Genomic DNA, 25,660 nt, shown 5'->3' on the forward strand with positions numbered 1-25,660 from the left:
GATAGCAAACCTTGTGCTCAGGCCTCTGAAAAACTATGTTTATCATCTACTCTGACCTTGCACCCACCTCAGACTGCTGATCCTCTCGCACTGGCTTTTTAAAAAATTATTTCCTGGTTGTCAGCATTGCTGACAAGGCCAGAATTTATTGCCCATCCCTAATTCAAATGAAATGAAAATGAAAATCGCTTATTGTCACGAGTAGGCTTCATGAAGTTACTGTGAAAAGCCCCTAGTCGCCACATTCCGGCGCCTGTTCGGGGAGGCTGGTACGGGAATTTAACCGCGCTGCTGGCCTGCCTTGGTCTGCTTTAAAAAGCTTTAAAAGCCAGCGATTTAGCCCAGTGTGCTAAACCAGCCCCTAATTGTCTGTGCATTGAGTGGCTTGCTAGGCCGTTTCGGAGGGTAGTTCAGGGCAAACCAAATTATTGTGGATCTGGAGTCACATGTAGACTAGACCAGGTAAGGATGGCAGATTTCCTTCTCTAAAGGACTAAAGTGAATCAGATGAATTTTTGTTATAATCAATAATAGTTTCATCGTCACCATTACTGTGACTAACTTTCAATTCCAGGTTTTCAAAACCTGCTGCCGTGTAGATTAGCCTAGGCCTCTGCCCCACCATGGGCTGTTGTAGCATACCTAGCCAGCTGCATCAGTGTACCAGTAAACCAGTTCCCTTGACATCTAGTTTAAGACACTCCACTTATCAGACTATCAACCAGATTTCATACTTCTGGATTGATACAGGTGTTAAATCTCAATGGCTCTAAGCTAGTTCACCCCTGCAAAATGTGTGTGCCCAGTATGTGCACCATTTGTTGGGATTCCAATACGCTTTTATGGACTGCCTTTCTCAAAGACATATTTGTCTCTTACATTTGTGATATTGCCTTTTTGGCCAAGTGGATGATGAGCGTATTTTGAAATGAAAAAAATTGTTTACACGTATTCACCTCGGGTGTGTTTTTTTAAGGGGCATTTTAGCACCAGATAATCTGTTATGTACTGGATAGGTCTGTTCGGTAGTGGGAGGGAAGTGATCCCTCATGGGTGCGGCCACCCTGTTTCATTGCTTTGTACTTTTGTTTTGGTGGCTGCACTATTGTACTACACTATTGCAATCCCATGTGTGTGCCCATTTGAAAGTGAGCAAGGCCTACTGGCACCCAATATTGCACTTCCATCACAAAACCTAGCTGCGCGCGTTTACATTATGAATAGACTGTATTGTACACTCAAATGACAGGCGGCAGGATGTGCGAGCAGCCGTTTTCTGATTGCCAGTCATTCTCCAATTGGCCTCCAAGGTCTGTGCACGCCTGGGATTGGAAAACCACATCAATGACCTGTACAAGGGAGGCTAAGCATTTACCTTACCAGCTGCCCCAACCTCCATCAAAGCTTCTCTCTCTGATGGCACCAACAAAAAATACCTATTTATGTTGACATTTAACTGCAGCACAAGTACTTCCAGCATCAGCCTGCACCCCACAGAGGCAATGTCATTGCACCCACAAGACAAAAAGAAATCCAACAAAACACATGGCGTGTTGAGGGCATGAATAATACTGGCATCACAATAATATTTTGCCTTTCAATGACAGTTTTGGAATTTCCGGCATCAAGGCCACTTTTAAGTCTGTTGGGTTTTGGGAACACACGCAAACACAACGTGTTAAATTAACCAGCTTATTTCCATGATATTCAGCATGGTTTTCACACTATGTGAATGAGTCCATGGGCCACTGAATGGGTTAATCCTCCATGATATGGAGCCAGCAGCTTCCTTCTGCTCTGTTGCGGCAGGTAGAACACTAATAAACATTAAATTACAATCTGAAAAAAAAAATCCCAATGTGCTGCATTTGTTGCTCGCAGTCCTACAGTGAGACAGTGTCTCCAGGCATCTGAATGTGACATGTTTAACTTATTACAGAGTCTGCAGCTATACTGCGCAGATGAAGCCCGTGGCTGCAAGTGGCTATTATATATTATTTATAGTGCCTATAAAACAGATTTTGCAGTAAATGTTAGACAAAGCTAAATCTGTTACCATTTCAAGGAGCAAAAAAATATACAGAGAAGATTTTGTCCTCATTACTTTATTTATCAAACAATTCCTACAAATACTGCGGTTTTTCTTCCCCTCAAAAAAAACCTGAATAAACATGAAAGCTTTTCAGTCTTGGCTGGGCTGTCAACAAAGAGCAATAAAATAACAATAAGTGTCTCAGCGTGATGTGTCTGACAGGACTCCCCTCCATTGCAGATCTTTTCAATTCCAGCTTGCAGGTAAGCTATATAATCTCTTGCTCTCTTGGGAATCCTGAATCCGATGACCTCCGAACCCTCACAGTTGGATGGATGACCGGAGATTTGTCCCGCTCATCATCAGCTAATAACCATTTGAGCAGAAGGAGATGGCTCGCACCTGCTGCCCCAGCGGTGGTGGGGGCGAGGACCCGTCTCTCAAGTGAGTGGATCAATGAGGAGAGAAATGCAGACAGCGGCAAATCCACTCCTCGCCCGCACTAGAATTGCAAATTCAAAGCCTTGCTTGTAGCTCATTAGTTCCCTAAAAGGCTCTGATTTGCCGCTAACTAGTGCCTCAGCTGCTGTCTTTTTTGATTATGGTTTGCTGCGTTCAGGAGCTGCTGCAGTTCAGCTTTGAGCTTCCCAGACGGATGACGTGCAGCTGTGGAGATTGGGGGATCAGCAACCGGTTTGGTTTTTAACAAACCCCCCCTCCCTTTTTTTTTAATGGCTTACTCACTCACACTTCCTTCTGGACATCTAGGAAGAAGGGATTAAACTGTTTCATTAAAATGAATATTCCTCACCGTTACTTTTCCAAAGACAAGTCATGTTCCCTTCACGAAAATGTATTAATAATGCTCCTTTTATTCGAAAATGAGCAACAGCAAAAAATAACACCTCAATCGCTAATATAATGACTCACAGCAACCATATGGACACACTTATTTTAAATTAAAGTACCCAATTCATTTTTTCCTCAATTAAGGGACAATTTAGCATAGCTTGTACCGTTTTTTTTGTGCAACTGTGTTGTGAACTGTTTTCATAATCCGAGTACCCTACCCCCCTTCCCGTATGTTGGTACTGAGGAGAGGGTACCCTGTTTCTCCAACGCAAAATTAGTGCTTGTACTGTTTGGCCTTGTATATTTTTTTTACTGATTTAAAAAAAAGATATAGCCAATCCACCTACTCTGCACATCTTTTTGGGTTGTGGGGGTGAGGCCCACGCAGACACAGGGAGAATGTGCAAACTCCACACAGACAGTGACCCGGGGCCGGGATCGAATCTGGGTCCTCGGCGCCGTGAGGCAGCAGTGCTAACTGCTGCGCCACTGTGCTGCCCCTGCGGACACGGAATTTATTAGAGCCTGGTTCATAGTCTGGATCATTCCATTCCTGCTTCCTTCCCCCACTGTGACCAGCATACCCCCCAAAAAACAACAAAAGCCACATTGTTTAGCTGAAGGAATATTGGTTGTTGGTGAATCAAAGGCATTAGGTCATGAATATCAGTGCACTATTGCATGAATTGGTTGTGTTGGTAACCGTGGGGATGTTCCTGAGTATGCAGGAATTGGCTGGAAAACATCAAAACCCCTGGCGACAATAAATGCCCCTTGAAGAGATCTCTCGGTCCCGAATCTCTTTCTATCCCAGTTGCACATATGGGGGTTAAGTGCAAATTTATGCCCCAAAATTCAAGGTGCTCCGAGTTTGGCCGCATTGCAGCAGGAGTGGGCCATTCAGCAGGTGAATTAGAACTATTCCAGATATACATGCCTTTCATTCCTTTGTATCTTAATAGCAAAATGGAAATATGGACCACAGCCAAGTGTTTCTTTGCAGCAGAGCAGGATGACAGAGTAGTAATCATAACAGTTAGGATTTGGTTGCAATACATTGAGGGGCCATTTGCTCATCTCGAGTTTAACGACTTTACAGGGATTCATTTATTAAATATTTACAGCAAAAAAAAAAAATTGCTTAATGGCAAAACTAGTCTGGAGATAGTTTATCATGACTTGGTTCAGCGCCAGCTGTTTTCTGTGCTGGAGCACCCATTGAAGAACATGACAGATGGTAGTTAGTTAAAACATTGAGTGGTAGCTACACATCACAGAATTTAATGCGATGATGGGATGATTTGTCTTAGCTTCATACACATTTCTTGTAGTCTGCTCAATACAATAATGTTGCACATCATTAAAAAGTACAGATTCGGGGATCTCCACTAATGTTGTTCCTGGTAAATCGAATGATGTCATTTATAAAAAAGAACAGGAACATTATATCATGTTGTGTAAAATGTCACATTAAAAAATAACTTACATTTATTTGGCTCTATTTGCTTTCCGAGGACATCCCAAAGTGCTTTACAGTTAATGAAGTATTTCTCGGCGTGTTTCTCTGGCCTCCCAGCCGCCTGTTTCTCAGCAGCAGGAGGCAGCACGCCATTTGCTGGCGATGGAATTCTCTGCTCTTGCCACTGTCATTGGGAATTCGCATTGAAGCCACCCCACGATGCCGGGAAACCCATGGGAGGGGTGTACTACCGGCGGGAGCAGAGAATCCCACCGGCGTGAATGACCAAAGAATTTTGGCTGCAGTTACTGTTGTAACATAGGAAATGCAGCAGCCAACTTGCACGCAGAAAGCTCCCACACAAAAAAAAATGTAATATTCTGTTTAGTGATATTGGCCAGGGACTAAGAAGAATTCTTCTGCTCTTCTTCAAAGTAGTGCCATGAGGGAGGACAAACGGAGCCTTGGTTTAATGTCGCATCTCAAAATTGGCACTGTCAACAGTGCAATACGCCTCACGCCTGTCGTATAGCACTCAGACTCGGAGTGTCAGCCTAGATTTCATTTTGTTCAGTCTCCTAGTGGGACTCGAACCCTCAATCATTCGTGGACAGTTGTATAATTTAAGTATCATGCAAGCATAACTTATATCTGTAAAGTCCTCATGAAAAACATTATACTGTGAGTAGCTATTGAGGAAACAGCAGTTCAGGTTTGGGGCAATGGCTAGAATCAATCTCCTGGCAAGGATAAAGAAGAAATTTGCCTGTATTACAGTGAATTTGATGATACCCATAGAACAGATGTCTATGTTAAGTGGGACAGAAGAGCATTATGGGATGTGTCTAATGGTACAGGCCAAACATGAAACATATTACTTTTTCTTTTATAAATTTAAAGTACCCAATTCATTTTTTCCCCCAATTAACAGGCAATTTAGCGTGGCTAATCCGCCTACCCTACACATCTTTGGGTTGTGGGGGTAAGACTCAAGCAGACACGGGGGAATGTGCAAACCCCATGTGGACAGGATCGAACCTGTCAAAGCCACTTGCTTAAAGTAACAGAATAAGAAATTATGTTTTTATTAAATCAAAGTCAGCTTTTTAATCACAGTCTACAACTTTGTCTGTATCTTCTCTGAAAGCCCTAAAAAGTCTTTAGTATAAAATGCAACAATTTCTTTAGCCATACAATTTATTTTTATATATAAAATATAACAAGATGCTGGCTTACGTGGCAAGCTGGATGTCAGTATGTAGGGAACAGCAGACGGAAGGTGGCATTGTGCAATATTGTTTCCTGGCCTTGATACTCGGAATGGTGTTTCTGCATTACAGCAACATTGTAACACTGCGGATGGAGTATAGGGCAGTATCTACCAGTCATATTGCACCCGAAAAGCAGCACGGCGCAACGTGACCGATAGATGTCGGGAGATCCCACTTCCGGGATCTACCCAGCTCGCCACACCTCGCGAGATCTAACGCGATCTCGTGGGACCTCGCAATGTGAATTCCACCCAGTGGGATCATTTTCGGGCAAATCTGCTTATTAAATTGCGACAGCTAGACTCATTCTAATGTGCATTCCCGAGATCTCACCGAGGCATGGGATATAACCCCACAAACGGGGGTGAGATAGAATGGCACTTGTGGGTGTCTCTGAAGGGATTGGAAGCCCCCAATGGGCCTGGCACTGCTGGTGCCACCTGAGTGTCAGACCAGCACTGCCTAGGTGGCACTTCCAGGGTGCCAGGCCGGCATTGTTTGCGCAGCAGTGATCAAGCTGGGGTGTTCCCTGCCTGTGTGTTGTTGGGGCCCGGGGACCTCCTTATACTGAGTTGAGGCTTTCCGGTCCGGGGGGGGGGGCTCGGGGATCACATTGGGGGTTCAAAATGGCGTCCCTATCTCTCGCTGCAGTGAGGAGTTCTAGCGAGCGGAGCTCCTCAGTACGGGAAATGGGACTAAGTGCGGCCTCGTCAAGGAAGTCCCTGCTGTGGCTCCCGACCTACTCCGATGGGGGTTAGATAGCAGGGTGTTTCTTGCTGCTCTAAGCGCTGGGAAACACCAGGCTAACCTTGCGCTCTGGGATTCTGGCCCATTCGAGTGGATCGTGCCCAAAGGTCTTCAATTTACTGGACAATTTACTGGACAACCGGGATCTGGTTGTTGTGATGTCCAGAGGTTTAGATGGGAGTAATGACAAGAAGTGGGACAGAAAACGGCACTGGGGCCAGGACGGTGCTCAGAATGTGAAGGGGATTGGGCTCTGTGAGAGTGTGAGTAGCACTGGGGAAGTCAAGTTAGAGTCGAACTTAGAGCTGGGTTGGATGTACTTGGGGAGGAGGGGGGACAGGTGATGACAGCACGGGAGCGGTTGCGTTTTTCCGTGCTCTGCTTGTCATTTAATCCATACTTTCATCTTGATGCACATTTCTTTCTTATTTTTTCTTGGACTACATGGCTTGTGCCATTCCCTGGAAGTTTCTGATTGATCCTATTGTAAGGAAGAGCCGAGATAAAATGTAAAAATCCTCCTTTTTCGATGATGCTCGGAGTGGGCTGAGGTGAGGCCTAGTTGGGAGTGGCGCTGTTGGTGCTGAGCGGGCGCTCACTTTGGCAGTGCTGTGTGCATCAAATGAATGCTGCCTTCAAAGATGTTGCCCTGACTCAGAATTTTGGCTCTGCAGTACAGGTAATTGAATCATAGAATTTACAGTACAGAAGGAGGCCATTCGGTCTATCGAGTCTGCACTGGCTCTTGGAAAGAGCACCCACCCAGGCCCACATCTCCACCCTATCCCCATTACCCAGTAACCCCATTACCCAGTAACCCCACCCAACACTAAGGGCAATTTTGGACACTAAGGGCAATTTAGCATGGCCAATCCACCTAACCTGCACATGTTTGGACTATGGGAGCAAACCGGAGCATCCGGAGGAAACCCACGCAGACCTGGGGAGAACATGCAGACTTCGCACAGACAGTGACCCAAGCTGGGAATCGAACCTGGGACCCTGGAGCTGTGAAGCAATTGTGCTAACCACTATGCTACCGTGCTGGCTCGGAGCTAACCACTATGCTACCGTGCTGTAATCAGAGCTCACTTCAAGGGATTGTGGGGGTACCTTTAGAAGAGCAGTGTAGGCACACGAGAGGGTTGTTGCACTCAAAAAGAGTACTGTGCCTGGTCAGGATCCGCCTTGGTGTCATCAAAATCCTATTGCATGGTGTGTTTTTTATCCTTAAGGGCTTGGGAGATCAGGACTGATTGGGATGTCCCCCGAGCCTGGTCACCAGCGAGAGATGGGAGAAGAATTCCCGATTGAGTTCGAGGGCTGCCATGCTCTGTTTGTCTTGATTTGGAGGTTTAGTGTATTGGATTCGCTGGAGCACAAGGTATCCTGTCTGCAATGCCAGGGGTCAGTAGGGCCCACCGATCACTGGTCCTATATTGTCCAAATCTCAATGTTGTTGTGAGGTAGCACAGTGGCACAGTGGGTAGCACTGTTGCTTCACAGCTCCAGGGTCCCAGGTTCGATTCCCGTCTTAGGTCACTGTCTGCACGTTCTCTCCATGTCTGCGTGTGGTTTTCTCCGGGTGCTCCGGTTTCCTCCCACAAGTCCCGAAAGACGTGATGTTAGGTGAATTGGACATTCTGAATTCTCCCACTGTGTACCCGAACAGGCGCCGGAATGTGGTGACTAGGGGCTTTTCACAGTAACTTCATTGCAGTGTTAATGTAAGCCAACTTGTGACATTAATAAAGATTATTATCAACGTGATCAAGCAGGTTGAGTCAGTCGCCCCAACCGGGACCTAGCCTGTGGACCGCCTGGGCATTGGAGAAATGGTGCGGGTAGAAGTAACGGTGTCTCGTGCTTCAATCAATGAAATCCTGGAGAGCTCCTGTAAAGTGCTCATTGATCCTGCTTCATCCTTTCACTTCTCGTGCAACATGGAAGATGTCATTATCCTGAAATCTACCCTGTGGTTCTTTGGAATCCTGATCGTAACCCTCTGTTGATCATGTCATTGATTTTTTTTTTTCATTGTTATCTTTTTTCCTGTAGCGGAGTCCAAAATGTGAGCATGATGGCCTGCCTTACCCTGTTATGCTATGTTAGTAAAATAATTTAAAGTCAATTATGGGAAGTGTGATTTGTGCATTGTTTTACTCTTTCCGGTTATTGTGTCTTATAATCCTTGTTGTTGGAGACAGGAGTGACTTTGTCACCCCCTTTCTCGTTTATGAAGAAAACAAATGGAGCTGTGGCGGGGTGAAGGGTGGTTGGTAGGATTCAATCATTCCTCATTGAGTTTGAGGACAATCCCCCCCCCCCCCCGTTATAGCTAATCGGTTTTGGGTTTCTCTTTCGGATTTGTATATTCTTTGAATAAAAAATCCATTTTTTCATCCTCCAATGGCCAGGGCAGTGTTTGTATCCTGGGGACGTCAGGGATCCTTGTCTTTCTCTTGGGGTTGAATTTTTCCTACCTCTTGTTTGGGTCTCTCTTCATGTTTCTCCCCTGGACTTTTGTGGTTGTCGGATTGTTGAGGTGAGAGGTGGCTCTGTATATCCTTTCTTAGGCAGTGGTCACTTTGAGCTAGGCGTCCCCTCTCTGGGGGTTCTCTTCTCTTCATTTGGGTGTGCATGACGTTGGTTTTTTATCCTGATCTGGCCTGGTGGTTGGTGGGGGGTGGTTTGTAGTTTCTGTGTTTGTCGTTCCACCCAGGGTACCTAATTATTGGGTGTCTTGATGATTTCTCTTCTATGGACCCACCCTCGGCTGGGGCTGGAATAATCATCCTTTTCTGGTGCATTGCTCTGGAGGAGGCTGAAAAGATGCAGGCTCAACTAGGATACAGGTTTTCTTATTTGGGGTGTGCTGGAAGCTTTGCGTTTTAGTTTTCCTATGTGTCAGTTCGTGCTGGAAGAGGCCTGGGCCGATGATGTGGCTGTGATCGTGTTATCCCTAGGGGCTCGGGTTGTGCCTCGCCGAGAGTGTGCGGAGGGGCTTCTGGGAGATTTGGGGGGGGGTTTGTTTTGTTGTCTCTCTGGTGCCCAGGGGCCTAGGAATGGGCCAAGATCTGTGCCCTGGTTTTGGGGAGATGGAGGGGGGGGCTCCCTTTTGGTGATTATGTCGCCTGTTCTCCTCTTCACTGGTGAGTGTTGTCATCTGATGGGATAACCAGGGTCAGTCTTCTTTTTCCCTCTTCTTCCCCTTATTGGGAGTCCCTTGTGGACTAGGCCATATCTGAACATGTTATTACTGTTGCCAGTCCTCTCTTCCTCGACTTTCAATACAATTATGGTTCTATCTTGGGCCTGGGTTTTGTTGCGTTACGTAGTATGTCTATAACTTCCTGTAGATCTGGGATTTCCAGGCATTTTCTTTTGTTTTGCAAGGGTGGGTATTATACCCACCCTAAATGGGCACAGGTGATCTGGAATCCAGATAGTGAAGGGTGTACTGGGTCACTGATGCCATTGGCGCTGCTGGAGTTGAGGGGGATGTATGTTGATGTGCATCCAGTCATGGCGTGGGAAGTTTATCCTGATCTTCCGTGATGGTTGTGGGGCTGTGCAGCGTGCGCCATTTTGTCATGCGGCATGGTGGCACAGTAGTTAGCACTGCTGCCTCACAGCTCCAGGGTCCCAGGCTCAATTCCGGCCTCGGGTTACTGTCTATGTGGAGTTTGCACGTTTTCCTCGTGTCTGCATGGGTTTCCTCCGGGTGCTCCAGTTTCCTCTCACTATCCAAAGAAGTGCTGGTTAGGTGGATTGGCCTTGCTAAATTGCCCTTATTGTCCAGAAAGTTTGGGTGGGGTTACGGGGCTGGGGTGGATGTGTGGACTTAAGTAGGGTGCCCTTTCCAAGGGCCGGTGCAGACTCGATGGGCCGAATGGCCCCCTTCTGCGCAATAAATTCTATGATCTTATCCTGTTTCTCCCTAAATCTCCGGTGGGACAAGTTTTGTATCCAGTTTTATTTAATGGTGGTATTGAGCAATTTTGTGATGCCCTTCTTCTTGTGCCAAACTGCACTCTAATGAGTTAAGCCCATTCTGTGTTTTTCACTTCCTTGTTTTGGGTGCTGCATTATTGGGTAACTTTGTTGTGTTATTTAGTTATAAAATGTAAAATCTCAATAAACATCTTTAAAAAAGGTGCTGGGGGATATGGGAATACTGAAGGGCCACAGAAGACTCGGACTGTATTGAGGGAGGTCTGGAACATGGCAGTATTGGATATTGCGTGCCCAGGAAGATGTGGCCAGACCCAGTCTAGTGACAGCTTGGAATTCAGCCTGAAGCTAGTCTTTGAATATGAAACCCATGGTTATTATAGTTGTTGACAGTATGCCAGCATGTACTGCATTTTAAAGTGCCTTTTATACTTATAACCAGGTTCAGCCCAGGCTTTCATTAGGGTCGAGTGTGCTAAAACTCAATTTCTTTCAACATTGAGAAACAATTTCAATCAAAGGAATATCTGGAATTCTACGTCAAAAGGGAAGATTTTCACGCTGAGACATAAACTGATTTTTAAACATGCCACAGGCTACAAAACCTGTTCAGTCTCGGTTATGGGCCCAGCCGCTATCAATATCCGACAGCAATCACCGCTGGCTGCAGGCTAACAGGCTACCAAAAGACAAAAGCTTCTCAGGACGCCAGGCATAGTTTGTCAGTGAAGGTGGACACCCATTCCTTCCAACAATAACATTCAGGAGCAGTGTGGATTTAAAGAACTCAGATTCCAAAGAGCTTCTACGCAATTTAAACCACTGAAATTGCACATGCTCATGGGGAGGATGGTAATGGAATCGGATCAAGTTTGCTAACTGTAGTCTCGGATATATCCAAGAAGTACTGTGTTTTGATAAAACATGGCAATGACTTGTCCAAAATTATTTCTGCAGTTAGCTTATTATAACCGGTAACTAAAATGACTCACTGAATGGATATAAACCAGCTGGCAATCAGTTGCAACATGTGAAGGCAGGCAGTACTTAAACATTAACATGCCTGCAGCGTTGATCCTCACAGATGATGACAGTATCCATCGTCACTGAATTGCTACAGTTTTCCTACATGAAAAATACCCATTATTATGTTGATATTTTCCGAGTGACGAAAACTGTGCATCTTGCAGTGCTCTTCAGGCATGAAGGAAGGTGCTTTACACAAGTGAAAGAATCCCACATTGTGTTAATGAGTGGAAATGATGCTCTGGCAGTGTTGCTCCCAAAAGATCAGCCATCATGCACATTTTGAATGTTGAACTCCATTTTATACCCAGGTCATTCACAATCGTTTGGATAGCAAATATGATGAACTTTTAAAATATATATATGGCTACAATCAAAAGGGGAGTCACACATGGATCCATCGTGTTTTGGAAAAAATGTGTAGATTCCTATCCCTGCCCATGAGAATGGACTGCCTATTTTCCTACATTACACGACTGACTACACTTCAGAAGCCCTCGTGTGGCTGTGAAACGTTCAAAGATATCCTGGGGATCTGAAAGGCATTTCATAAATCCAATTCTGACTACTTGCCACCCCCGTACAAAAGGTTTCAGCGTGATTTCAGTTAAATCTCTGGAGGAAAATTCTGCTAGGGATCTGAGGATGCGCATCATAGCACCTTGAAAATCTTGGCCTGTGCCAAATTGCCAGTGAAAATGGTCTTACAAGTGAAGATGGTCTGGCTTTGCCATAGGTAAGGAGGGAAAAGGATTGGAAGGTGTGTGTGACTCATGCATAGAGGTACAAGTGAAGTTATAAATTCTCTCACATAGCTTCAAGATTGAACTTATTTGGGGAAGTAGTTTAGTACAGTGCGTGACATCAGGTTTAGAATATGTTGCGAGTCGAATTTTGGGATACATTCTTTTACTATGACACAATGGTGATATTCCTGGAGCAAAAAAATGCAATAATTTAACGTGTCTGGAACACTGCAAGCGTGCTGAGCCTGGCACCTTGAAAGGGACAAATGGACCAGCAGAGAAGCACTTATAACCCATTTAAGCACATTCACTGGCTATCATGTCCCAGCAACACTCATGAGAAATCAACAAGCTAAAGTGTTCCCCTTGTCAATGTAAATTGCTGCTTATGGTGGTTTGACAGCAAATATTTATTAAGGAGAATTGAGATCTAATAATTAAACAGGTTACCAATTAACCTTCATGCAACAAGCTGCTTCACAACTTAAAGCAGCGGAAAGATTTAATTCTGGAAACTTGACTGGATTGTAAGAATGTAACCCAAGTGCTACAAAATAGCGGCATGGTGGTTAGCCCTGCTACCTCACAGCACCAGGGACCTGGGTGACTGTCTGTCTGTGTGGAGTTTGTACATTCTCCCCGTGTCTGCATTGATTTCCTCCGGGTGCTCTGGTTTACTCCGACTGTCCAAAGATATGCACTGTTAAAAGGATTGGCCGTGCTAAATTGGCCCTTAGTGTCCAGGTTAAGTTGCAGGATTATGGGTATAGAGCGGATCAGTGCAGACTCGATGGCCAAATGGCCTCCTTCTACACTATAGGGATTCTATGAGAATACTCGAAGGGGGAAGAAAAAAAAGTTGCTGTGTTTTTCCCACTGTGTCATTAAATTAAGCATGACTGAGTGAAGTGTTTTAAAAAATGTATTCTTTATTTATTATATATTGACAGGAAATGGGTGGCACAGGCAAGACCGCAACATTTATTGCTCTTCCTTGATTGCACTGGAGAAGGTGGTGGTAAGCCACCTTCTTGAAGCGACGGCAGTCCGTGTTTTAAATGGTCCTTTACTGTGCTGAGCTCCAATTCATTGGGCAAGGAATGGAAACCGGAGATCCTTTACAGAACTAACCTTCACTTATGTACATTCAAACCCATGACAACAGAGCTGCACTAACTAAATTATTTTAACATGTATTAAAAATTCTGTTTTTTTGCAGTAAACTAAATCTCCCTAATGCGGATTGCTTAAGCTGCACTATTTTGCATGTTTGCTGCAGGTTTTGTCATTCAAAAACAGGAGTTGGGAAGTGGAAATGGGTTTGTTTTTACATCTATGAAGTGCATTCCTTCATTAAAATAACAAAAACCTCATCATTGTTTCTTAATGATAAGAGTTGGACTAATATGAAATACAAAAAAAAATGAATGCATTAAATATGACAATATGTTAAATTACAATATTTAACTGTGCTTCTTGAACAGATTTTAAAAAAATATAATTCTTGTGCTAAATGTTTCAGATGATACTTTTTGAACCACTGGAATTGGGAGGATCAAAAGTTAGAGCCCTTCATCAAATGTTCAGTAATTTACAGTTTCATTGAATTGGGAATTTGTGTTTCTGATGGAATGCTCAATAACATGTGTATGGTAAACGGAATGCCTCTTTGGAAATTGTTACGAAAGTACAAGCAACACACTGTGATTTAAAGCAGTCAATGAACTAGCCTTTATCATCATGAATGAGTGTAGGTTAAAGAATTGCCTTAGAAGCCAATGCCGCTGAATGAACAATGCTTCGAAGCAATAAAGCTTGAACCACTGCACACGAGAATAATGGACTACAAGGCAACCGAGTAGTTTTACTCCCTCCATCCCCCAATAGATAATAAGATGTGAAAATAAAATCTATTGGCCGGTGCGGTGCTGATAAAGTCCTGTGGTGAGGCATTAGCTCAAACTCAAAGTATCCTGTGTCCAGCAGGGACCCACCTGGACTCTTCGTCATTTGAGACTGACATTTTAATAGTGCCTTACCAGAAGCCAAGCGGCTGTTTGTCACCAAGAGTGGCACACTAAGGGCAGACTTGAGCTGCCTGTCATGTCAGCCTCGGAGGAAGCAGCCCGTCCTGACAGACTGAGCAATAATTTGAACTTACTGCACCAAGCCTGTGGGACATCAATGCCACACTTTATCTTCTTCATTAAAATACACTCAACAAAAAAAAAAAATCCATTTTCCTTTAAAGTCCCAAGAACAGATGGAGCAAAATTAATTGCGCCATCGAGTCCCGGTAGACAACATCAGAATGGCTCCTCTTTCAAGTGCTCATGTCTGTTACAAAGTACTCTTCGTAAAAAGCAATTACTGCAACATTCCCTTATAAAATAAAGGTTGCTTTAATGGCCAATAAAAACAGGCTTCAAATTTTTATGAAATTGGTCTCAGAAGAGTACTGTTATTTCCAGTTCAAAGACTCCACTAGCTTTGGTGTCTATACTGAGGTTCGAGACCTTCCAGTAGATTTCTTTCATCGCCTCCATTCTGTATTGAATGTTTCCTCTCCGATAGCTGCTGGTAAGGGTAATATGCAGCATTGTTAAGGTGCTGGTGGATGAAATGGCATGAATATGCCTGTGCAAATATCTGTTCAAATAAACAAGAGCTCAGCCTATATATGCTCGATTGTGCCACGAGTCTACAATTCTCTTATTAATACAGTCTGCAGAAATGAATGTCTACTCGTTCCTGGCTTGTGAATCATGTATATTTCTCAGCAAGTCATTTGCTTGTTTAGCAAGTATAATCTTAATAGAGGACAGCCAAAAATCCCACCTTTAATAATACTGAATATAGGGCTGTTTACTGAAATATCTAATCCACTTGATTCATTGTAAATACTAATTAACTCTTTTTGTTCTGTCAGTGTAGAGCTACAGGATTTATCACAGATAGAACATAATGTGAGCAATCTACATATGTCACTTTGTGTAATAAAAGCCTATAATTTAATAGCAAGGTAATACATGCTTTGGTTAAAAAATACAAAAGGTCAGAGAAACAGGTTTAATGCTGGAATATGATGTTATCAGTTTGCACGTTAGAGGCAGCATTTTGATGGGAGTTGACAGTTACCGTTGCTTGACATCTCCTCCCCAACCCTCCCTTCCACATGCACTAAAAGGAGGAATTAAAAATTAAAAACTGATTCAAATCAGCAGCGTCCTTCAGCACTGCTGCCGTTTCACACTTCCATAACACTGAGCTCAGCAGGGAAGTAGAGGGACTCTTCGGAGCTCCTCCATTAAAATAAGATCAGGTCCAGCATGTCAATGTTAAAACAGCAAACATACTGTAATTTGTTTGGCAGATGCTAATCCCACAGCAAGGCATGGGGTGGTGGTGGTCAGGTGAGGGAAAGAGAGGGGGGAGGGGGTCATCTTTAAAATATCCGAGCTGAAATAGTCTACTCCCCCCAACTGCTCCATCCTTGCCTTCAATGAGCTGCCCTAAATGACAGCCTTAATCACCGCCTCTGGCCACTGAAAGCGCCCATTAATGATAAAAAAAAGAACTGAGAACCATTTGCATCAATCAGCTTTAAATCACTTTTTATGATAATGCATCCAAGCAGAGCAGATAATCTCCAATGCCTCTTGCATGATGAAGTACCGCTGTACTGGCTGCTTAACCCTGACCGCCATATAGTAAATCTTTTAAACTCCATCTTTATTACAAACAATTCCCCCCCCCCCCCCCTTTTGAACAGCCTCTGCAGCAAGAGTCACAACGCGATTAGTGAGGGCTGTGATTAAAGCCTGAAGGAATTTCTTCAATGTGCTTTTCAATCCATTGTCAAAATAACAAATTATTCGGTGTCAGGCTGTAATTTTTGTCCATAAAATCACTCTCTCCACTCTCGCTCCACTGCTGTCAGCAGAAGTGCTGGATAGTATGAACTGCTCCTGAAGAACGATGATAGTTCATAGCTGGCAGTGCACTTGTATAAAGGTTTGAAATTAAGATGACCCTTTTGCTAGAATTCATCCCACATTGACGGCTACAAATCACAGGCAAATGCTGCCCCTTTTATCATTTAATAACTAGTGTCACCCCTTTGCAGAAACTATGTGCAGTAATACTGGTATTATTTAGTGGGGAAAAAAGATTATGGCTGTGGTGAGCCTGTCGAAATGGACTTCCCTGTCAATGTTACAACCACTGATTATTTTAGGCAAATTCACTGCAATTAAAAGAAACTCCAACATCACCACCCCGGCAGCAAGAACAGTACTTTCAGAGTGGTCTCTGGCTATTTCTGAGAGCTCTTATATAGTCTTTCCCCACTAATATGAGCTGATCAGTAACAGTTACTCAGCCACAATGCACCCCACGCCTTTGATCAACGCCTTGAGCTGCTACAACACCAGACATGGTCTGGACAACAAATGAGAGAGAGAGAGAGAGAGATGGATTTACAGCGAACAGCAGGGCATGCTTTTCTTCCAGGGTTTTTCTTTACATGCATTTCTCTCGATAAAGAAAACACTGATTTTAGGAGGAAGTCTGACTCACCACTGAAGAGAGAGCACTGAATTTCTCAGATCACTGTGTATATCCCAAGGTCTCGATCGAACCGACAGGTTATAGATAGAGATTTTTTTTAAATCCAGACACGAGCAGGGCTTCAAGAATCTCCCCTGACTGTCAGAAGTGACAGTTTGTCCTTTTCCCCAGTGGTCAGCTTGCTATGCCAATGAGCTGATTGCGAGCGTACACCAAAGGAGCCGGGCAGCCGGTAACAACACAAAAATCCTCTCTGGTTAAATAAGAGCCCTCGCGAGTGAATGGTGGAGACAACTGGATTCAAACTGCAAGCAGGCATTAGAGTCCCCCTTTAGGCAGCCTGGCTCCCTCCTCCACACCGCGGCTTCCTTCCAACATGCGGAACAAGTGATGTGCAATTTGCCCAGTAATCCCCAGCCACACAGATGGCAACGCTTGTTACTGCTCTACTTGATAACAACAGCAAGTCAAATTTGAGCCAACAAAAGGTCGTCTCGTATTAGTCTACTCTCTCCCTCTCCACGGATACACCTAATTCCCATGATAAGCTGCTCTGAAACTACACACTCTTCATCCTCACAGCACTCGCGCTCAAATCCTGCTCTGCACTAAGACCCTAAATCTGGTTGGAGCTAATTCACACTGCCACAGATCACAAGAGACTGGAGCTTTTCAGCGACGAGACCAGATCCATCAAACGCTGAGACAGTGATCTCACTCAAAAATAATTTGTGGGATAACAAAGAATTAGCAGATGACACCGAAGCAGGGGGGGGGGGTGGGAGAGAGAGAGGGCTGGTTCCTTAGAGCCAATACCTGCAGCCAATCGGCTAATGCAGAAGGGGTGGGGAGAACAGAAGGAGGAATAGAGAGGGCTGTGTTTCAAGAAAGGAAGGTTTCATATTCACTGCAATCTAACAACTAAGCAAATGGCAATTTATTGATTGCTTTCGCCTCACACTGCCATGCACTGGGACACCCAATCAGACTGATGCAATGTGCAGAGTTTCAAGAAAGATTTTTTCTCTTTTGACTCTTCTACATGGGTGGAGTCAGCAACAAAATCTAAAAAATTATGGAAAAATAAAATAAAGGGACGGATACAAAATGAAGGCAAAGACAGCGGGCAGGATTCTCCCCACTTGGGGGGACTAAGTGTTCCCGCCATAACTGAATCGCGTGCAATTCACGTTTCCCAGCAGGTGCGCAGTTTGTTCCAAGATTCAGGACATGCAAATGGGCCATCACTCTGCCGGCGTGAATTGGAAGCAATTCCCGTCCCTCATGGTGGCACGACCACTGGGGCTGGAATTCATGCTAAAGAGCCTGATAAGCTGCAGCTCCATGCACCACACACTCATTCCAGCCACAAACGAGGCTCAGAGAAGACCTGTCTTCTTAACTTTGGGAGTCTGAGGAGGGACACCCTCTTTGCCAAGGTGGGCCACAGGCTCATGCCCTTCCTCCTGAGCAGCACCTGGGAGGAGGTGGCAGAGGCAGTCAGTGCTGCTAGCCTCACCAGGAGGAGACAGCTCACCGAGTATTTACAGGATACAATGAGCAGTCAGGTGTTAACAGCCAAGACAGCATGGTGGCACAGTGGTTAGCATTGCTGCCTACGGCGCTGAGGACCCGGGTTCGAATCCCGGCTCTGGGTCACTGTCTGTGTGGAGTTTGCACATTCTCCCTGTGTCTCAACCCAAAAGATGTGCAGGGTAGGTGGATTGGCCATGCTAAATTGCCCCTTAATTGGAAAAAATAATTGGGAACTCTAAATTTAAAAAAAAAACAGCAAAGAAAAGGTGTGAACAGCCAGGAGACTCTAAGTAGCACCAGTGGGTGTGTTTAAATCACATACTGCACCAATGGTGGTGTGAGCCAAGCCACCCTGATCCCGAGGGGGACACTCCGAGTCCACGAATATGGCACCAAGTTGCTCCTTGCTACTCCCCCTGGTCCAGGGAGCCATCCCCCAGCAACCTCAACACATTTTGATAGTTTTTGAGAGTTTCTTTTACCCTCTCCGCCCCCTTCAGCAGCCCTGCCCAGGCCTTGCTTGTAAATGCTTCCACCAATTCACACAGCGTGACTTCCGCCTCAGGGAGATAGAGCATCATAGAGGGTGGACCTTACTTGTGTGCAACCCGCTAATCAGATTTAACTGTCTGCATATTGCAGTTTTGCATAGACCCACCGGCACGGGGTGCAAATTTCACTCATGCTGCCAGCAGGGGACCAAAGCATGGTGTCGGAATTGGGGCCGGGCACAAATTAGGATTTTTCCACTGCCCGCTATTCTCCGCCAGATCTCATTTCTAGCTGCTGGCACGCTGGAGAATTCACCCCGGCATCTGAAGTACAAAACTGGTTAAAATGTTTCTGCAAATGTGTCTTGCTAAGTTGAAAATTCCAAGGGGACAAATGAGATATTTCCAACGTGCTAACAGTTGCTGAGGTGCCATGAATGCTGCCAGCAATATTTCACTGGTTTGAAGGGTTCAGTTTTGTTTGTGTTTGTAAAAATGTATTCAACGTTACATCTGAATTTGTGGATTTTGGTCAGAAGGCATTCCTAGAAGCTTAATCGCAGGATATTCCGGTCCCCTGACTCTTCAAACATTACTGCATCTATCCTATAAAGCTTGGGTTCGCTGCACTTGAGTTTCTTTGCTTATGATTTCATGCCAGCAGCTGTTGTGCATTGAAGTTCCTTGAACCAGAAGACAACCAATAAGCAAGAGATGACAGGGTACTGATAACGGGGAATAACTTTCATTTATATACAGTATCTTTGAGGTAGCAAAACATCGCAAGAGTGTTGTCAATTTGATGCAATGTAACATAAGCAGATATCAGGATAATGATCAAAAACATGGTCCAAATCATTTCTTAAAGGAGGAGAGAGAGAGCTAAAGAGGTGGAGAGGTTGAGGGAGAACTTCCAGAGATTAGAGCTAAGGTAATTGAAGGCATGATTGACAATGGCGGAATGATTAACATTTGGTATGCCTAAAAGGCTCAAATCGGAGGAGTGCAGAGATCTATAAAGGGCCATAAGGCTGGAGTAGCTTACACACATAGGGAAAGGGAGAGATGAGAGGCCATGGAAGGAGAACATAGGTGAGAATGTGACAATTGAGACACTCCAAGCCCTGGAATCACTGCAAGTCAGCAAGTTCGGGTAGGCCTGCAGAATAGGGAGACCCCAGTAATCTGCCATTATTTCAGCAACCAAGATGCTTCAAATAGTTTCCATCATTTTAAGTTTGCAAGGTATCCTTGAGTTGTTTCCTCAATGTTCTTCTTAGTCCTCTCCATTCTTGACATCAATGACTTTTTCTCAGTTATAGTTTTATGGGTGCTGATTATCAGCAGTGTCTCATCCAAATAACTACCTTTTGTGTTGCACTGTATGTTCCTCTAGAGATTTAGTAACAAGATTATTCAATGGGTTAGAGGGCAATGCTGCCAAGCCATATCCTCCCCTCTTGCACCATCCAAATGTATAGCTTTAAAGGTCTTTAGACATCGATCAGGGACAGGAACTGTGGCTGTTTTAGCAACCCAAGCTCACCAGTGCAAAACCTCTACTGCTACATATCTTAAATAAGTAGAGAGAGAGAAATGAACTTGAAATCTTGCAAACCAATATGGGTCAGTATCATACCCAAGCCTGGATTTTCAGGACGGTGAGCGTTTGGTGCCTGGGAAAGTCAGCTTGGAATGCATCCTCGCTGACTGTAATTTCACGCTCTACTAAACGTTGATTGGCTGCAGGCAGGACTTCCATCTGCACTTGAAAGGAAGTCCCTCCTTGGAGTGCTGTTGACCAATCTGACTAAGTCCTGGGATTGCAGTGCTGGTAAATACTAGGGACCTTGACGAGGGCAGGGTATGGGATGCCCTGGGGTTGTGAGGGGGGAAGAGTCGAAAATGTTTTAAGGTGGGCTATTGGAGGGTGGGGGTGCAGAGGTCTTTGGTCTATGAGGGAAGGGCACCCCCCATTCTGAAAGGGCCTTCTAGTGAAAGCACCCCCCCCCAACCCTTTTCCAAGATCGTGGCTGAGAACCTTTTCTGTTTCCCACCCTCAGTCAATGGGTGCTCACCAGCTTAAAGTGTGAGGCTGGGTGGGACAAGGCCCTTAAATGTCCTTATTTACGGAATGGGCAGGCTTCCCATCCGAGGCCCTGTCCGCCCCACTGTAAAATCATGACCGGGTCAGAGTGGACGGGATCCCAGAGGAATCCCATCCATGCTATTTTATGCTCCCTCCCACCCCACCTCAGAACACACTGGGGGGGGGGGGGGGGGAAAGAATTCTGACCCAGTCATTTTAACCTTCTGCTATCGTGTTGAACCAGGTGCAATGTTCTCCCGAAGGTGAAGGAACACTTCCGGAGTGTACATTTTCTTCAAAATATGCCAATATGTGTATATCCACATTAATAGAAGTACTTAAATGGGACCAGAGGTACAGATCCCCTCTCTTCTTAGAGACCCCTGTAACAAATTCCAAAGTGGTCTCGTTGCCTTTACCTTCTGTTTTTTCTTGAGGTCAGCCAGATCCACAATGGCCTCTAGGTTGGAATGAAGTGGTTAAAATTAAGCTAACCACACCAGAATGCACAGAGGCTTCCCCTTGTAATCCACATCACCATAGAATTCTGGAAGGAAAGAGCTTTGACCTGGTGCTAAGGTAAGGTGCTTTATTTATAAGAAACAAGGAATGTCTTTATATGACTTTTGAAAATAGACGTTAGGGGGTTACTTTGAATAAAAGGTCCTCCTCTGCAATTTCCTTTTAGCTGACCCCAGATGACCTCAACAGTTAGAGTAAGGATCAGCTATGCTGGATAAGGAGTAGGGGCTCAGTTAGGATATTATAACTAATCGTACATATTTAAAATAAGTGTAATTCCTTTAAACAGCATAAATATATAATTTTATGTGCACTAATTACAAGAGCTATTTCAGATCCCTGACTGTGGAAGAAAGAAACGACAGTATATTTTTGTCTTATTAAATAAGTACTTTTGCAGTATTGGCAACTTAATGTGTAAGTTTATTTTTTTTGTCAATTTGTGTTTCCCTTGTGAGACTCGTAAAAGACTGTGTCGCTTTCAGATATGAAAAGAGGGCTTCTTTTCAATTGAAAACACACCAATAAATATGGCACAAACTCCAGTACACAGGAGTCGAGTAAAAAAAAAAACCAGAGGAAGGATTAAAGGAAACAGAAGAGTGGGTGGTGGATTCCAATCTCTAATAAACCCCAGCTGAATATATAAAATGACTCTTGCGCTTAAAACTAGAAAAGTTTCTTTTAATGGAACCACACTGATCCACAGTATTAAAGGATGGAATTTAATCTGAAATGACCCAATTAAACAGGCTGGCACATAAAGTTCTCCACAACAAATAAAATCTTCAGCAGTTTATGACTAAGCCAGACCTGGAGGGAGAGACGCAACAATGAGCAGGAGGCGGGATGACAAGGCTTATGCCAACCGGTGAACTTCCCAACAACTGCTAACGTTGCACATGGAACAGCCTCACAAACACAGCTTTTATTCGTGTTGAAGGTGGAGAAAAGGCCAGAATCTTACCTCCGGCAGGGAGTCTATGATTCTCAAGTAAGCTTTTCTTTTTGTTTGTTAAGCTAACTGGCTTACTTTTAGATTTTCAATGAAGCAACATTGTGGCCTCCCCGAAGGGTAAAGACACCGCTTACTGGGAGGCTAAGTCAAAAAGACCAAGAGGATGCCTGCCTTGTGGCTCAGCTGATTGAGCAGCGAATAGCTAGATTTTACAGCCAAGACCATTCCCAGATTTGTTCATCCCCAGCAGGGTGCTTAAAGATCTCCATTATTGGGTTCAGTATCCTTGGAAGACAGGGAAGGAAATCACGAGTAAGCCTGCTCCTGCAACAATGGATGGATGAAAAATCTATATAATAATAATAGCTTATTGTCACAAGTAGGCTTCAATGAAGTTACTGTGAAAAGCCATATGATGTCCACATCACACCTTTCAGTTCCTCTGACATTTGAAGGTTCTTCACAGCTAATGGGCTGGATTCTCCATTTGGGAGACTGAGCGTACAATCCAACTTGTATGCATGCTTTTTGGGCAGGATAGTACCCTGGCAATGCTGGTGCCAGCCTGGCACGCTGACAGTGCCACCTGGGCACTGCCAAGGTGACCGGGTGGCACTGGCAGTGTGCCAGGTTGGTGGTGCCAAGCTGGCATTTGTTCTGTGCTGGCAATTGGGCCGGGGTGCCCTGTGTGGGTATTGGGGACCCTTCCATAGTATGTTGGGGCTTGGAGGGGGGAGTCAGAGTCATGTCGGGAGCCTCCTGATCTTTCGCTACACTGAGGAGTTCTGATACGTGGAGCTCCTCAGTGTAAAAGACAGGTCAATGTGCGGCCTCGGCCATGTGTTCCCCGCTGAGGCCCCTTATTTAACGTGAGTGCCATTGTATAGCCATGTGCTTCTTAGCGCTGCAAGCACTGGGAAACATACAGCTAAACGTTCTCGCTATGGGACTTTGTTCCCATTCAGTTAAATCGCACCCTAAGTATTCCGGTTAGGACTGAATTGTGGCAAATTGTATTTCTGTTGGGGCGCTATTCATTCCTCGATTCAGGACGTGCAAATGGGCCACTCTGCCAGCGGGAAACAATTCCCATCCCAGCGGGCGGAGTAATTGCTGGGGCTGGAATTATCGGCAAAGAGTCGGAGCAGCTGGAGCTGTCTTAAGTGCTCCACTCACCACACATTCATTGCAGCCATGAAGATGGCTCAGAGAAGACCTGTCCCTCCCCCCCACCCTATTTCTAGTGTCCGTGGACCCACAGCTTGATACCAATGTGGAGAGGAGGGACACCTTCTTCCCCAAGCTGGGGTGCAGGCTCAAACCCACCCTCCTGAACAGAGCCTAGGAGGTGGTGGGAGAGGAAATCAGTGCTGCCAGCTCACCAGGAGGAGACAATTCGTGATCCTGAGGGACGGGGGTGGTTACTGTTGAGGCCTCTGCCCTGAGAGGGCAGAGTACCAGGGAGTGTTCCAAAGGCAATAGTGCAGATGTCCTTTGCTAATTCCTTGCTTCCTCTGCAGTGGGGCAGCACTTCTGAGGAGTGCCAACACCTGCTGGGACACTGATTGAGCATGGCCATGCCCATGCCCTAGCTGATACCACTAGGGTATGAGGATTCCCAGAGGGACGGCCTGAGTGATCTCCCACATCACCAGAGGCTCTCTGAAAGTTTACAAGACATGGTGAGCTGTCAACAGTGTGAACAGCCAGCAGCGTAGAACCAGAGGGGTGCAGCACTGGCAGTCTGAGTACCAAGTCCTTCCCCACTACTCCGGTAGCAGGGAGTGGAGAACTCAGGCCAATGTGTTGTAATGCAGGGAAAATGCAGCAGCTAATTTACACTAAGTCCCACAAGTAGCAATAACACCTTTCTCACACAGTGCCCTAAGAGGGCATTGGCAACCATGGATTTCCATTGGATTAGCCTGTGATTCTGCCAAGCAAAGTGCTGCAGTGGTTTGCCCTCGTCTCCTGCAGAATGGCTGACCAGGAAACTCTGTACTGCTCTACCACCCAGCCAAGCCATCAGCCATAATGGAAGGTTTTTGCAGGATGATATATTTGGCCATATTATGAAGGCACCTTCTGTGACCATCAAGTCCTAAAGTGGGATTTGAACCAGAAGCTTCTAGCCTGAGGTAGGGGCACCACAAGGCCTCCCTCAAAAATGACCAGATTATCCATTTGCATGGTGTTGGTTGAGGGATAGATCTTCGGGAAGCCCACCAGGAATACTCCCCTGCTTTTTGAATAACACAAGGAATCTTCTTGGTCAACATGAGATGTCGGATGGCAACTTGCTTTAATGCCTCATCTGATAAACGGCTCTTTCAACAATGCAGCATTCCCACAGTGCTGTCAACCATGGTCATGTACCCAAGCCGTTGGAGTGTGGCTTAAACCCACAACCTGCCGAAAAGTGGGAGCAGATTATTTTCCATGGGATCTTTTTTGGAATCCTTTATCTTATTAACCATTTCATTTTTTAATGCAACAGTTTCAGTTAATAGGGTAAAGCAGTTCTTATTTGGGAAACAGGAATGCAAATTATTTTCTTATTCCTGCAAACAACCTTACCTAGTATTGTATACAAATGCACCTTTTCACTTTACAAAACAAGAAGCAACTTAACTGTATATGTTGCTTACTATACTCCCTGTACACACACGACTACGTGGCAAAACTTGGTTCCAACTCCATCTACAAGTTTGCTGACGATATGACCATAGTCGGCCGGATGTCGAATAACAACGAGTCAGAATACAGGAGGGAGATAGAGAACCTAGTGGAGTGACGCAGCGACAACAATCTATCCCTCAATGCCAGCAAAAATAAAGAGCTGATCATGGACTTCAAAAAGCAAAGTACTGTACACACCCCTGTCAGCATCAACGGGGCCGAGGTGGAGATGGTTATCAGCTTCAAATTCCTAGGGGTACACATCACCAGAAATTTGTCCTGCTCCACCCACGTCGACGCTACCACCAAGAAAGCACAAGAGCACCTCTACTTCCTCTGGAAACTACGGAAATTTGGCATGTCCACATTAACTCTTACCAACTTTTACAGATGCACTATAGAAAGCATCCTATCGGGTTGCATCACAGCCTGGTATGGCAACTGCTCGACCCAATACTGCAAGAAACGTCAGAGAGTCGTGAACACTGCCCAGCCCATCACACAAACCTGCCTCCCATCCATTGACTCCATCTACACCTCCCGCTGCCTGGGGAAAGCGGGCAGCATAATCAAAGACCCATCCCACCCGGCTTACTCACCCTTCTAACTTCTTCCATCTGGTAGGAGATATAAAAGTCTGAGAACACGCATGAACAGACACAAAAACAGCTTCTTCCCCATACCCCATGTATGCTTCACCCGATGCCGGTGTTATGTAATTGCATTGCG

General features: G+C 45.1%; 1 protein-coding gene across 9 annotated transcripts in view; it reads right to left on the reverse strand.

Moving 5' to 3' along the window:
- Nucleotides 1-25,660, reverse strand: part of auts2a (activator of transcription and developmental regulator AUTS2 a) — a 1,338,783-nt gene that overhangs the window by 222,063 nt on the left and 1,091,060 nt on the right. The gene's annotated exons all lie outside the window — the stretch shown is intronic.

The sequence above is a fragment of the Scyliorhinus canicula genome, chromosome 12, assembly GCF_902713615.1.
Source record: "Scyliorhinus canicula chromosome 12, sScyCan1.1, whole genome shotgun sequence".
Lineage (NCBI taxonomy): Eukaryota > Metazoa > Chordata > Chondrichthyes > Carcharhiniformes > Scyliorhinidae > Scyliorhinus > Scyliorhinus canicula.